Source organism: Ziziphus jujuba, chromosome 6 (genome assembly GCF_031755915.1).
Source record: "Ziziphus jujuba cultivar Dongzao chromosome 6, ASM3175591v1".
Taxonomy (NCBI): Eukaryota; Viridiplantae; Streptophyta; class Magnoliopsida; order Rosales; family Rhamnaceae; genus Ziziphus; species Ziziphus jujuba.
The window spans coordinates 1,367,020-1,382,100 of record NC_083384.1 but is presented as its reverse complement, the minus strand read 5'-3'; positions in this window follow the sequence as shown (position 1 = coordinate 1,382,100).

Sequence of the window (15,081 nt, the reverse complement as noted above, 5' to 3'; positions counted from 1 at the left end):
AAAAAAAAAAAGCACCGTGAAGAAGCTATAACATTTTCACTTGTTATTGAAAGTTGAAAGAAATCAACCGTTTAATACTTAGAAAAAAACGAAAAAACAAAATTTTCACAATAATAGGCGACGCATAATGGTATTTATGCGTCACCATTATGCGTCGCCATACATCAATAACATATTTGCCAAAAATTTATTTGAAAAAACAAAAACAAAAAAAAGCACTGTGAAGCAGCCATAACATTTTCACTTGTTATTTAAAGTTGAAGGAAATCAACTGTTTAATACTTAGAAAAAAAACAAAATTTCACAATAATAGGCGATGCATAATAGTATTTATGCGTCGCCATATATCAATAACGTATTTTCTAAAAATTTATTTGAAAAAATAAAAAAAAAGCACTGTGAAGCAGCTATAACATTTTCACTTGTTATTTAAAGTTGAAAGAAATCAACTGTTTACTACTTAGAAAAAAACAAAAAAAAAAAATTTCACAATAATAGGCGACGCATAATGGTATTTATGCGTCGCTATATATCAATAACATATATTCTAAAAATTTATTTGAATGAACAAAAAATAAAAAAGCACTGTGAAGCAGCTATAACATTTCCACTTGTTATTTAAAGTTGAAAGAAATCAACTGTTTAATACTTAGAAAAAAACAAAAAAACAAAATTTTCACAATAATAGGCGACGCATAATGGTATTTATGCGTCGCCATACATCAATAACATATTTGTTAAAAATTTATTTGAAAAAACAAAAAAAAAAAAAGCACTGTGAAGCAGCTATAACATTTTCACTTGTTATTTAAAGTTGAAAGAAATCAACTGTTTACTACTTAGAAAAACAAAAAAAAAAAAATTTCACAATAATAGGCGACGCATAATGGTATTTATGCGTGGCTATATATCAATAACATATATTCTAAAAATTTATTTGAATGAACAAAAAATAAAAAAGCACTGTGAAGCATCTATAACATTTCCACTTGTTATTTAAAGTTGAAAGAAATCAACTGTTTAATACTTAGAAAAAAACAAAAAAACAAAATTTTCACAATAATAGGCGACGTATAATGGTATTTATGCGTCGCCATACATCAATAACATATTTGTTAAAAATTTATTTGAAAAAACAAAAAAAAAAAGCACTGTGAAGCAGCTATAACATTTTCACTTGTTATTTAAAGTTGAAAGAAATCAACTGTTTAATACTTAGAAAAAAACAAAAATAAAAAAAATTTCACAATAATAGGCGACGCGTAATGGTATTTATCCGTCGCCATACATCAATAACATATTTTCTAAAAATTTATTTGAAAAAACAAAAAAAAAAAACACTGTGAAGCAACTATAACATTTTCACTTGTTATTTAAAGTTGAAGGAAATCAACTGTTTAATACTTAGAAAAAAACAAAAAAACAAAATTTTCACAATAATAGGCGACGCATAATGGTATTTATGCGTCGCCATACATCAATAACATATTTGTTAAAAATTTATTTGAAAAAACAAAAAAAAAAAAAGCACTTTGAAGCAGCTATAACATTTTCACTTTTTATTTAAAGTTGAAAGAAATCAACTATTTAATACTTAGAAAAAAACAAAAAAAAAATATTTTTCACAATAATTGGCGATGCATAATGGTATTTATGAGTCCCCAGATATCAATAACATGTTTTCTAAAAATTTATTTGAAAAAACAAAAAAAAAAAAGCACTGTGAAGCAGCTATAACATTTTCACTTGTTATTTAAAGTTGAAAGAAATCAACTGTTTACTACCTAGAAAAACAAAAAAAAAAAAATTTCACAATAATAGGCGACGCATAATGGTATTTATGCGTGGCTATATATCAATAACATATATTCTAAAAATTTATTTGGATGAACAAAAAATAAAAAAGCACTGTGAAGCATCTATAACATTTCCACTTGTTATTTAAAGTTGAAAGAAATCAACTGTTTAATACTTAGAAAAAAACAAAAAAAAAAATTTCGCAATAATAGGCGACCCATAATAGTATTTATGAGTCGCCAGATATCAATAACATATTTTCTAAAAATTTATTTGAAAAAACAAAAAAAAAAAGCACTGTGAAGCAGCTATAACATTTTCACTTGTTATTTAAAGTTGAAAGAAATCAACTGTTTAATACTTCGAAAAAACAAAAAAAAAAAAAATTTCACAATAATAGGCGACGCGTAATGGTATTTATGCGTCGCCATACATCAATAACCTATTTTCTAAAAATGTATTTGAAAAAACAAAAAAAAAAGCACTGTGAAGCAGCTATAACATTTTCATTTGTTATTTAAAGTTGAAAGAAATCAATTGTTTAATACTTAGAAAAAAACAAAAAAAAATAAAATTCACAATAATCGGCGAAACGTGATAGTATTTATGTGTCGCCATATATCAATAACATATTTTCTAAAAATTTAATTGAAAAAACAAAAAAAAAAAGCATTGTGAAGCAGCTATTACATTTTCACGTGTTATTTAAAGTTGAAAGAAATCAACTGTTTAATACTTAGAAAAAAACAAAAATAAAAACAATTTCACAATAATAGGCGACGCGTAATGGTATTTATGCGTCGCCATACATCAATAACATATTTTCTAAAAATTTATTTGAAAAAACAAAAAAAAAAAACACTGTGAAGCAACTATAACATTTTCACTTCTTATTTAAAGTTGAAAGAAATCAACTGTTTAATACTTAGAAAAAAACAAAAAAAAAACTTTCACAATAATAGGCGACGCATAATGGTACTTATGCGTCGCTATATATCAATAACATATTTTCTAAAAATTTGTTTGAATAAACAAAAAAAAAAAAAAACACTGTGAAGCAGCTATAACATTTGCACTTGTTATTTAAAATTGAAAGAAATCAACTGTTTAATACATAGAAAAAAAAAAAACTTTTCACAATAATAGGCGACGCATAATGGTATTTCTGGGTCGCCATATATCAATAACATATTTTGTAAAAATTTATTTGAAAAAACAAAAAAAAAATAGCACCGTGAAGCAGCTATAACATTTTCACTTGTTATTTAAAGTTGAAAGAAATCAACCGTTTAATACTTAGAAAAAAATGAAAAAACAAAATTTTCACAATAATAGGCGACGCATAATGGTATTTATGCGTCGCCATACATCAATAACATATTTGCCAAAAATTTATTTGAAAAAACAAAAAAAAAAAAAAGCACTGTGAAGCAGCTATAACATTTTCACTTGTTATTTAAAGTTGAAGGAAATCAACTGTTTAATACTTAGAAAAAAAAACAAAATTTCACAATAATAGGCGATGCATAATAGTATTTATGCGTCGCCATATATCAATAACGTATTTTCTAAAAATTTATTTGAAAAAATAAAAAAAAAGCACTGTAAAGCAGCTATAACATTTTCACTTGTTATTTAAAGTTAAAAGAAATCAACTCTTTACTACTTAGAAAAAAACAAAAAAAAAAAATTTCACAATAATAGGCGACGCATAATGGTATTTATGCGTCGCTATATATCAATAACATATATTCTAAAAATTTATTTGAATGAACAAAAAATAAAAAAGCACTGTGAAGCAGCTATAACATTTCCACTTGTTATTTAAAGTTGAAAGAAATCAACTGTTTAATACTTAGAAAAAAACTGAAAAACAAAATTTTCACAATAATAGGCGACGCATAATGGTATTTATGCGTCGCCATACATCAATAACATATTTGTTAAAAATTTATTTGAAAAAACAAAAAAAAAAAAGCACTGTGAAGCAGCTATAACATTTTCACTTGTTATTTAAAGTTGAAAGAAATCAACTGTTTAATACTTAGAAAAAAACAAAAATAAAATTTTCACAATAATAGGTGACACATAATGGTATTTATGCGTCGCCATATATCAATAACATATTTTCTAAAAATTTGTTTGAATAAACAAAAAAAAAAAAATCACACTGTGAAGCAGCTATAACATTTGCACTTGTTATTTAAAATTGAAAGAAATCAACTGTTTAATACATAGAAAAAAAAAAAACTTTTCACAATAATAGGCGACGCATAATGGTATTTCTGGGTCGCCATATATCAATAACATATTTTGTAAAAATTTATTTGAAAAAACAAAAAAAAAATAGCACCGTGAAGCAGCTATAACATTTTCACTTGTTATTTAAAGTTGAAAGAAATCAACCGTTTAATACTTAGAAAAAAATGAAAAAACAAAATTTTCACAATAATAGGCGACGCATAATGGTATTTATGCGTCGCCATACATCAATAACATATTTGCCAAAAATTTATTTGAAAAAACAAAAAAAAAAAAAAGCACTGTGAAGCAGCTATAACATTTTCACTTGTTATTTAAAGTTGAAGGAAATCAACTGTTTAATACTTAGAAAAAAAAACAAAATTTCACAATAATAGGCGATGCATAATAGTATTTATGCGTCGCCATATATCAATAACGTATTTTCTAAAAATTTATTTGAAAAAATAAAAAAAAAGCACTGTGAAGCAGCTATGACATTTTCACTTGTTATTTAAAGTTAAAAGAAATCAACTCTTTACTACTTAGAAAAAAACAAAAAAAAAAAATTTCACAATAATAGGCGACGCATAATGGTATTTATGCGTCGCTATATATCAATAACATATATTCTAAAAATTTATTTGAATGAACAAAAAATAAAAAAGCACTGTGAAGCAGCTATAACATTTCCACTTGTTATTTAAAGTTGAAAGAAATCAACTGTTTAATACTTAGAAAAAAATGAAAAAACAAAATTTTCACAATAATAGGCGACGCATAATGGTATTTATGCGTCGCCATACATCAATAACATATTTGCCAAAAATTTATTTGAAAAAACAAAAAAAAAAAAAAGCACTGTGAAGCAGCTATAACATTTTCACTTGTTATTTAAAGTTGAAGGAAATCAACTGTTTAATACTTAGAAAAAAAAACAAAATTTCACAATAATAGGCGATGCATAATAGTATTTATGCGTCGCCATATATCAATAACGTATTTTCTAAAAATTTATTTGAAAAAATAAAAAAAAAGCACTGTGAAGCAGCTATAACATTTTCACTTGTTATTTAAAGTTAAAAGAAATCAACTCTTTACTACTTAGAAAAAAACAAAAAAAAAAAATTTCACAATAATAGGCGACGCATAATGGTATTTATGCGTGGCTATATATCAATAACATATATTCCAAAAATTTATTTGGATGAACAAAAAATAAAAAAGCACTGTGAAGCATCTATAACATTTCCACTTGTTATTTAAAGTTGAAAGAAATCAACTGTTTAATACTTAGAAAAAAACAAAAAAAAAAATTTCGCAATAATAGGCGACCCATAATAGTATTTATGAGTCGCGAGATATCAATAACATATTTTCTAAAAATTTATTTGAAAAAACAAAAAAAAAAAGCACTGTGAGGCAGCTATAACATTTTCACATGTTATTTAAAGTTGAAAGAAATCAACTGTTTAATACTTCGAAAAAACAAAAAAAAAAAAAATTTCACAATAATAGGCGACGCGTAATGGTATTTATGCGTCGCCATACATCAATAACCTATTTTCTAAAAATGTATTTGAAAAAACAAAAAAAAAAGCACTGTGAAGCAGCTATAACATTTTCATTTGTTATTTAAAGTTGAAAGAAATCAATTGTTTAATACTTAGAAAAAAACAAAAAAAAATAAAATTCACAATAATCGGCGAAACGTGATAGTATTTATGTGTCGCCATATATCAATAACATATTTTCTAAAAATTTAATTGAAAAAACAAAAAAAAAAAGCATTGTGAAGCAGCTATTACATTTTCACGTGTTATTTAAAGTTGAAAGAAATCAACTGTTTAATACTTAGAAAAAAACAAAAATAAAAACAATTTCACAATAATAGGCGACGCGTAATGGTATTTATGCGTCGCCATACATCAATAACATATTTGTTAAAAATTTATTTGAAAAAACAAAAAAAAAAAAGCACTGTGAAGCAGCTATAACATTTGCACTTGTTATTTAAAATTGAAAGAAATCAACTGTTTAATACATAGAAAAAAAAAAAAATTTTCACAATAATAGGCGACGCATAATGGTATTTCTGGGTCGCCATATATCAATAACATATTTTGTAAAAATTTATTTGAAAAAACAAAAAAAAAATAGCACCGTGAAGCAGCTATAACATTTTCACTTGTTATTTAAAGTTGAAAGAAATCAACCGTTTAATACTTAGAAAAAAACGAAAAAACAAAATTTTCACAATAATAGGCGACGCATAATGGTATTTATGCGTCGCCATACATCAATAACATATTTGCCAAAAATTTATTTGAAAAAACAAAAAAAAAAAAAAAGCACTGTGAAGCAACTATAACATTTTCACTTGTTATTTAAAGTTGAAGGAAATCAACTGTTTAATACTTAGAAAAAAAACAAAATTTCACAATAATAGGCGATGCATAATGGTATTTATGAGTCCCCAGATATCAATAACATGTTTTCTAAAAATTTATTTGAAAAAACAAAAAAAAAAGCACCGTGAAGCAGCTATAACATTTTCACTTGTTATTCAAATTTGAAAGAAATCAACTATATAATACTTACAAAAAAACAAAAAAACAAAATTTTCACAATAATAGGCGACGCATAATGGTATTTATGCTTCGCCATACATCAATAACATATTTGCTAAAAATTTATTTGAAAAAACAAAAAAAAAAAGCACTGTGAAGCAGCTATAACATTTTCACTTGTTATTTAAAGTTGAAAGAAATCAACTGTTTACTGCTTAGAAAAACAAAAAAAAAAAAATTTCACAATAATAGGCGACGCATAATGGTATTTATGCGTGGCTATATATCAATAACATATATTCTAAAAATTTATTTGAATGAACAAAAAATAAAAAAAGCACTGTGAAGCAGCTATAACATTTTCACTTGTTATTTAAAGTTGAAAGAAATCAACTGTTTAATACTTCGAAAAAACAAAAATAAAAAAAATTTCACAATAATAGGCGACGCGTAATGGTATTTATGCGTCGCCATACATCAATAACATATTTTCTAAAAATTTATTTGAAAAAACAAAAAAAAAAAACACTGTGAAGCAACTATAACATTTTCACTTCTTATTTAAAGTTGAAAGAAATCAACTGTTTAATACTTAGAAAAAAACAAAAAAAAAACTTTCACAATAATAGGCGACGCATAATGGTACTTATGCGTCGCTATATATCAATAACATATTTTCTAAAAATTTGTTTGAATAAACAAAAAAAAAAAAAAACACTGTGAAGCAGCTATAACATTTGCACTTGTTATTTAAAATTGAAAGAAATCAACTGTTTAATACATAGAAAAAAAAAAAACTTTTCACAATAATAGGCGACGCATAATGGTATTTCTGGGTCGCCATATATCAATAACATATTTTGTAAAAATTTATTTGAAAAAACAAAAAAAAAATAGCACCGTGAAGCAGCTATAACATTTTCACTTGTTATTTAAAGTTGAAAGAAATCAACCGTTTAATACTTAGAAAAAAATGAAAAAACAAAATTTTCACAATAATAGGCGACGCATAATGGTATTTATGCGTCACCATTATGCGTCGCCATACATCAATAACATATTTGCCAAAAATTTATTTGAAAAAACAAAAACAAAAAAAAGCACTGTGAAGCAGCCATAACATTTTCACTTGTTATTTAAAGTTGAAGGAAATCAACTGTTTAATACTTAGAAAAAAAACAAAATTTCACAATAATAGGCGATGCATAATAGTATTTATGCGTCGCCATATATCAATAACGTATTTTCTAAAAATTTATTTGAAAAAATAAAAAAAAAGCACTGTGAAGCAGCTATAACATTTTCACTTGTTATTTAAAGTTGAAAGAAATCAACTGTTTACTACTTAGAAAAAAACAAAAAAAAAAAATTTCACAATAATAGGCGACGCATAATGGTATTTATGCGTCGCTATATATCAATAACATATATTCTAAAAATTTATTTGAATGAACAAAAAATAAAAAAGCACTGTGAAGCAGCTATAACATTTCCACTTGTTATTTAAAGTTGAAAGAAATCAACTGTTTAATACTTAGAAAAAAACAAAAAAACAAAATTTTCACAATAATAGGCGACGCATAATGGTATTTATGCGTCGCCATACATCAATAACATATTTGTTAAAAATTTATTTGAAAAAACAAAAAAAAAAAAAGCACTGTGAAGCAGCTATAACATTTTCACTTGTTATTTAAAGTTGAAAGAAATCAACTGTTTACTACTTAGAAAAACAAAAAAAAAAAAATTTCACAATAATAGGCGACGCATAATGGTATTTATGCGTGGCTATATATCAATAACATATATTCTAAAAATTTATTTGAATGAACAAAAAATAAAAAAGCACTGTGAAGCATCTATAACATTTCCACTTGTTATTTAAAGTTGAAAGAAATCAACTGTTTAATACTTAGAAAAAAACAAAAAAACAAAATTTTCACAATAATAGGCGACGTATAATGGTATTTATGCGTCGCCATACATCAATAACATATTTGTTAAAAATTTATTTGAAAAAACAAAAAAAAAAAGCACTGTGAAGCAGCTATAACATTTTCACTTGTTATTTAAAGTTGAAAGAAATCAACTGTTTAATACTTAGAAAAAAACAAAAATAAAAAAAATTTCACAATAATAGGCGACGCGTAATGGTATTTATCCGTCGCCATACATCAATAACATATTTTCTAAAAATTTATTTGAAAAAACAAAAAAAAAAAACACTGTGAAGCAACTATAACATTTTCACTTGTTATTTAAAGTTGAAGGAAATCAACTGTTTAATACTTAGAAAAAAACAAAAAAACAAAATTTTCACAATAATAGGCGACGCATAATGGTATTTATGCGTCGCCATACATCAATAACATATTTGTTAAAAATTTATTTGAAAAAACAAAAAAAAAAAAAGCACTTTGAAGCAGCTATAACATTTTCACTTTTTATTTAAAGTTGAAAGAAATCAACTATTTAATACTTAGAAAAAAACAAAAAAAAAATATTTTTCACAATAATTGGCGATGCATAATGGTATTTATGAGTCCCCAGATATCAATAACATGTTTTCTAAAAATTTATTTGAAAAAACAAAAAAAAAAAAGCACTGTGAAGCAGCTATAACATTTTCACTTGTTATTTAAAGTTGAAAGAAATCAACTGTTTACTACCTAGAAAAACAAAAAAAAAAAAATTTCACAATAATAGGCGACGCATAATGGTATTTATGCGTGGCTATATATCAATAACATATATTCTAAAAATTTATTTGGATGAACAAAAAATAAAAAAGCACTGTGAAGCATCTATAACATTTCCACTTGTTATTTAAAGTTGAAAGAAATCAACTGTTTAATACTTAGAAAAAAACAAAAAAAAAAATTTCGCAATAATAGGCGACCCATAATAGTATTTATGAGTCGCCAGATATCAATAACATATTTTCTAAAAATTTATTTGAAAAAACAAAAAAAAAAAGCACTGTGAAGCAGCTATAACATTTTCACTTGTTATTTAAAGTTGAAAGAAATCAACTGTTTAATACTTCGAAAAAACAAAAAAAAAAAAAATTTCACAATAATAGGCGACGCGTAATGGTATTTATGCGTCGCCATACATCAATAACCTATTTTCTAAAAATGTATTTGAAAAAACAAAAAAAAAAGCACTGTGAAGCAGCTATAACATTTTCATTTGTTATTTAAAGTTGAAAGAAATCAATTGTTTAATACTTAGAAAAAAACAAAAAAAAATAAAATTCACAATAATCGGCGAAACGTGATAGTATTTATGTGTCGCCATATATCAATAACATATTTTCTAAAAATTTAATTGAAAAAACAAAAAAAAAAAGCATTGTGAAGCAGCTATTACATTTTCACGTGTTATTTAAAGTTGAAAGAAATCAACTGTTTAATACTTAGAAAAAAACAAAAATAAAAACAATTTCACAATAATAGGCGACGCGTAATGGTATTTATGCGTCGCCATACATCAATAACATATTTTCTAAAAATTTATTTGAAAAAACAAAAAAAAAAAACACTGTGAAGCAACTATAACATTTTCACTTCTTATTTAAAGTTGAAAGAAATCAACTGTTTAATACTTAGAAAAAAACAAAAAAAAAACTTTCACAATAATAGGCGACGCATAATGGTACTTATGCGTCGCTATATATCAATAACATATTTTCTAAAAATTTGTTTGAATAAACAAAAAAAAAAAAAAACACTGTGAAGCAGCTATAACATTTGCACTTGTTATTTAAAATTGAAAGAAATCAACTGTTTAATACATAGAAAAAAAAAAAACTTTTCACAATAATAGGCGACGCATAATGGTATTTCTGGGTCGCCATATATCAATAACATATTTTGTAAAAATTTATTTGAAAAAACAAAAAAAAAATAGCACCGTGAAGCAGCTATAACATTTTCACTTGTTATTTAAAGTTGAAAGAAATCAACCGTTTAATACTTAGAAAAAAATGAAAAAACAAAATTTTCACAATAATAGGCGACGCATAATGGTATTTATGCGTCGCCATACATCAATAACATATTTGCCAAAAATTTATTTGAAAAAACAAAAAAAAAAAAAAGCACTGTGAAGCAGCTATAACATTTTCACTTGTTATTTAAAGTTGAAGGAAATCAACTGTTTAATACTTAGAAAAAAAAACAAAATTTCACAATAATAGGCGATGCATAATAGTATTTATGCGTCGCCATATATCAATAACGTATTTTCTAAAAATTTATTTGAAAAAATAAAAAAAAAGCACTGTAAAGCAGCTATAACATTTTCACTTGTTATTTAAAGTTAAAAGAAATCAACTCTTTACTACTTAGAAAAAAACAAAAAAAAAAAATTTCACAATAATAGGCGACGCATAATGGTATTTATGCGTCGCTATATATCAATAACATATATTCTAAAAATTTATTTGAATGAACAAAAAATAAAAAAGCACTGTGAAGCAGCTATAACATTTCCACTTGTTATTTAAAGTTGAAAGAAATCAACTGTTTAATACTTAGAAAAAAACTGAAAAACAAAATTTTCACAATAATAGGCGACGCATAATGGTATTTATGCGTCGCCATACATCAATAACATATTTGTTAAAAATTTATTTGAAAAAACAAAAAAAAAAAAGCACTGTGAAGCAGCTATAACATTTTCACTTGTTATTTAAAGTTGAAAGAAATCAACTGTTTAATACTTAGAAAAAAACAAAAATAAAATTTTCACAATAATAGGTGACACATAATGGTATTTATGCGTCGCCATATATCAATAACATATTTTCTAAAAATTTGTTTGAATAAACAAAAAAAAAAAAATCACACTGTGAAGCAGCTATAACATTTGCACTTGTTATTTAAAATTGAAAGAAATCAACTGTTTAATACATAGAAAAAAAAAAAACTTTTCACAATAATAGGCGACGCATAATGGTATTTCTGGGTCGCCATATATCAATAACATATTTTGTAAAAATTTATTTGAAAAAACAAAAAAAAAATAGCACCGTGAAGCAGCTATAACATTTTCACTTGTTATTTAAAGTTGAAAGAAATCAACCGTTTAATACTTAGAAAAAAATGAAAAAACAAAATTTTCACAATAATAGGCGACGCATAATGGTATTTATGCGTCGCCATACATCAATAACATATTTGCCAAAAATTTATTTGAAAAAACAAAAAAAAAAAAAAGCACTGTGAAGCAGCTATAACATTTTCACTTGTTATTTAAAGTTGAAGGAAATCAACTGTTTAATACTTAGAAAAAAAAACAAAATTTCACAATAATAGGCGATGCATAATAGTATTTATGCGTCGCCATATATCAATAACGTATTTTCTAAAAATTTATTTGAAAAAATAAAAAAAAAGCACTGTGAAGCAGCTATGACATTTTCACTTGTTATTTAAAGTTAAAAGAAATCAACTCTTTACTACTTAGAAAAAAACAAAAAAAAAAAATTTCACAATAATAGGCGACGCATAATGGTATTTATGCGTCGCTATATATCAATAACATATATTCTAAAAATTTATTTGAATGAACAAAAAATAAAAAAGCACTGTGAAGCAGCTATAACATTTCCACTTGTTATTTAAAGTTGAAAGAAATCAACTGTTTAATACTTAGAAAAAAATGAAAAAACAAAATTTTCACAATAATAGGCGACGCATAATGGTATTTATGCGTCGCCATACATCAATAACATATTTGCCAAAAATTTATTTGAAAAAACAAAAAAAAAAAAAAGCACTGTGAAGCAGCTATAACATTTTCACTTGTTATTTAAAGTTGAAGGAAATCAACTGTTTAATACTTAGAAAAAAAAACAAAATTTCACAATAATAGGCGATGCATAATAGTATTTATGCGTCGCCATATATCAATAACGTATTTTCTAAAAATTTATTTGAAAAAATAAAAAAAAAGCACTGTGAAGCAGCTATAACATTTTCACTTGTTATTTAAAGTTAAAAGAAATCAACTCTTTACTACTTAGAAAAAAACAAAAAAAAAAAATTTCACAATAATAGGCGACGCATAATGGTATTTATGCGTGGCTATATATCAATAACATATATTCCAAAAATTTATTTGGATGAACAAAAAATAAAAAAGCACTGTGAAGCATCTATAACATTTCCACTTGTTATTTAAAGTTGAAAGAAATCAACTGTTTAATACTTAGAAAAAAACAAAAAAAAAAATTTCGCAATAATAGGCGACCCATAATAGTATTTATGAGTCGCGAGATATCAATAACATATTTTCTAAAAATTTATTTGAAAAAACAAAAAAAAAAAGCACTGTGAGGCAGCTATAACATTTTCACATGTTATTTAAAGTTGAAAGAAATCAACTGTTTAATACTTCGAAAAAACAAAAAAAAAAAAAATTTCACAATAATAGGCGACGCGTAATGGTATTTATGCGTCGCCATACATCAATAACCTATTTTCTAAAAATGTATTTGAAAAAACAAAAAAAAAAGCACTGTGAAGCAGCTATAACATTTTCATTTGTTATTTAAAGTTGAAAGAAATCAATTGTTTAATACTTAGAAAAAAACAAAAAAAAATAAAATTCACAATAATCGGCGAAACGTGATAGTATTTATGTGTCGCCATATATCAATAACATATTTTCTAAAAATTTAATTGAAAAAACAAAAAAAAAAAGCATTGTGAAGCAGCTATTACATTTTCACGTGTTATTTAAAGTTGAAAGAAATCAACTGTTTAATACTTAGAAAAAAACAAAAATAAAAACAATTTCACAATAATAGGCGACGCGTAATGGTATTTATGCGTCGCCATACATCAATAACATATTTGTTAAAAATTTATTTGAAAAAACAAAAAAAAAAAAGCACTGTGAAGCAGCTATAACATTTGCACTTGTTATTTAAAATTGAAAGAAATCAACTGTTTAATACATAGAAAAAAAAAAAAATTTTCACAATAATAGGCGACGCATAATGGTATTTCTGGGTCGCCATATATCAATAACATATTTTGTAAAAATTTATTTGAAAAAACAAAAAAAAAATAGCACCGTGAAGCAGCTATAACATTTTCACTTGTTATTTAAAGTTGAAAGAAATCAACCGTTTAATACTTAGAAAAAAACGAAAAAACAAAATTTTCACAATAATAGGCGACGCATAATGGTATTTATGCGTCGCCATACATCAATAACATATTTGCCAAAAATTTATTTGAAAAAACAAAAAAAAAAAAAAAGCACTGTGAAGCAACTATAACATTTTCACTTGTTATTTAAAGTTGAAGGAAATCAACTGTTTAATACTTAGAAAAAAAACAAAATTTCACAATAATAGGCGATGCATAATGGTATTTATGAGTCCCCAGATATCAATAACATGTTTTCTAAAAATTTATTTGAAAAAACAAAAAAAAAAGCACCGTGAAGCAGCTATAACATTTTCACTTGTTATTCAAATTTGAAAGAAATCAACTATATAATACTTACAAAAAAACAAAAAAACAAAATTTTCACAATAATAGGCGACGCATAATGGTATTTATGCTTCGCCATACATCAATAACATATTTGCTAAAAATTTATTTGAAAAAACAAAAAAAAAAAGCACTGTGAAGCAGCTATAACATTTTCACTTGTTATTTAAAGTTGAAAGAAATCAACTGTTTACTGCTTAGAAAAACAAAAAAAAAAAAATTTCACAATAATAGGCGACGCATAATGGTATTTATGCGTGGCTATATATCAATAACATATATTCTAAAAATTTATTTGAATGAACAAAAAATAAAAAAAGCACTGTGAAGCAGCTATAACATTTTCACTTGTTATTTAAAGTTGAAAGAAATCAACTGTTTAATACTTCGAAAAAACAAAAATAAAAAAAATTTCACAATAATAGGCGACGCGTAATGGTATTTATGCGTCGCCATACATCAATAACCTATTTTCTAAAAATGTATTTGAAAAAACAAAAAAAAAAAGCACTGTGAAGCAGCTATAACATTTTCATTTGTTATTTAAAGTTGAAAGAAATCAACTGTTTAATACTTAGAAAAAAACAAAAAAAAAAAAATTCACAATAATCGGCGAAACGTAATAGTATTTATGTGTCGCCATATATCAATAACATATTTTCTAAAACTTTAATTGAAAAAACAAAAAAAAAAAGCATTGTGAAGCAGATATTACATTTTCACGTGTTATTTAAAGTTGAAAGAAATCAACTGTTTAATACTTAGAAAAAAACAAAAATAAAACAAATTTCACAATAATAGGCGACGCATAATGGTATTTATGCGTCGCCATACATCAATAACATATTTTCTAAAACTTTATTTGAAAAAACAAAAAAAAAAAAAACACTGTGAAGCAACTATAACATTTTCACTTATTATTTAAAGTTGAAAGAAATCAACTGTTTAATACTTAGAAAAAA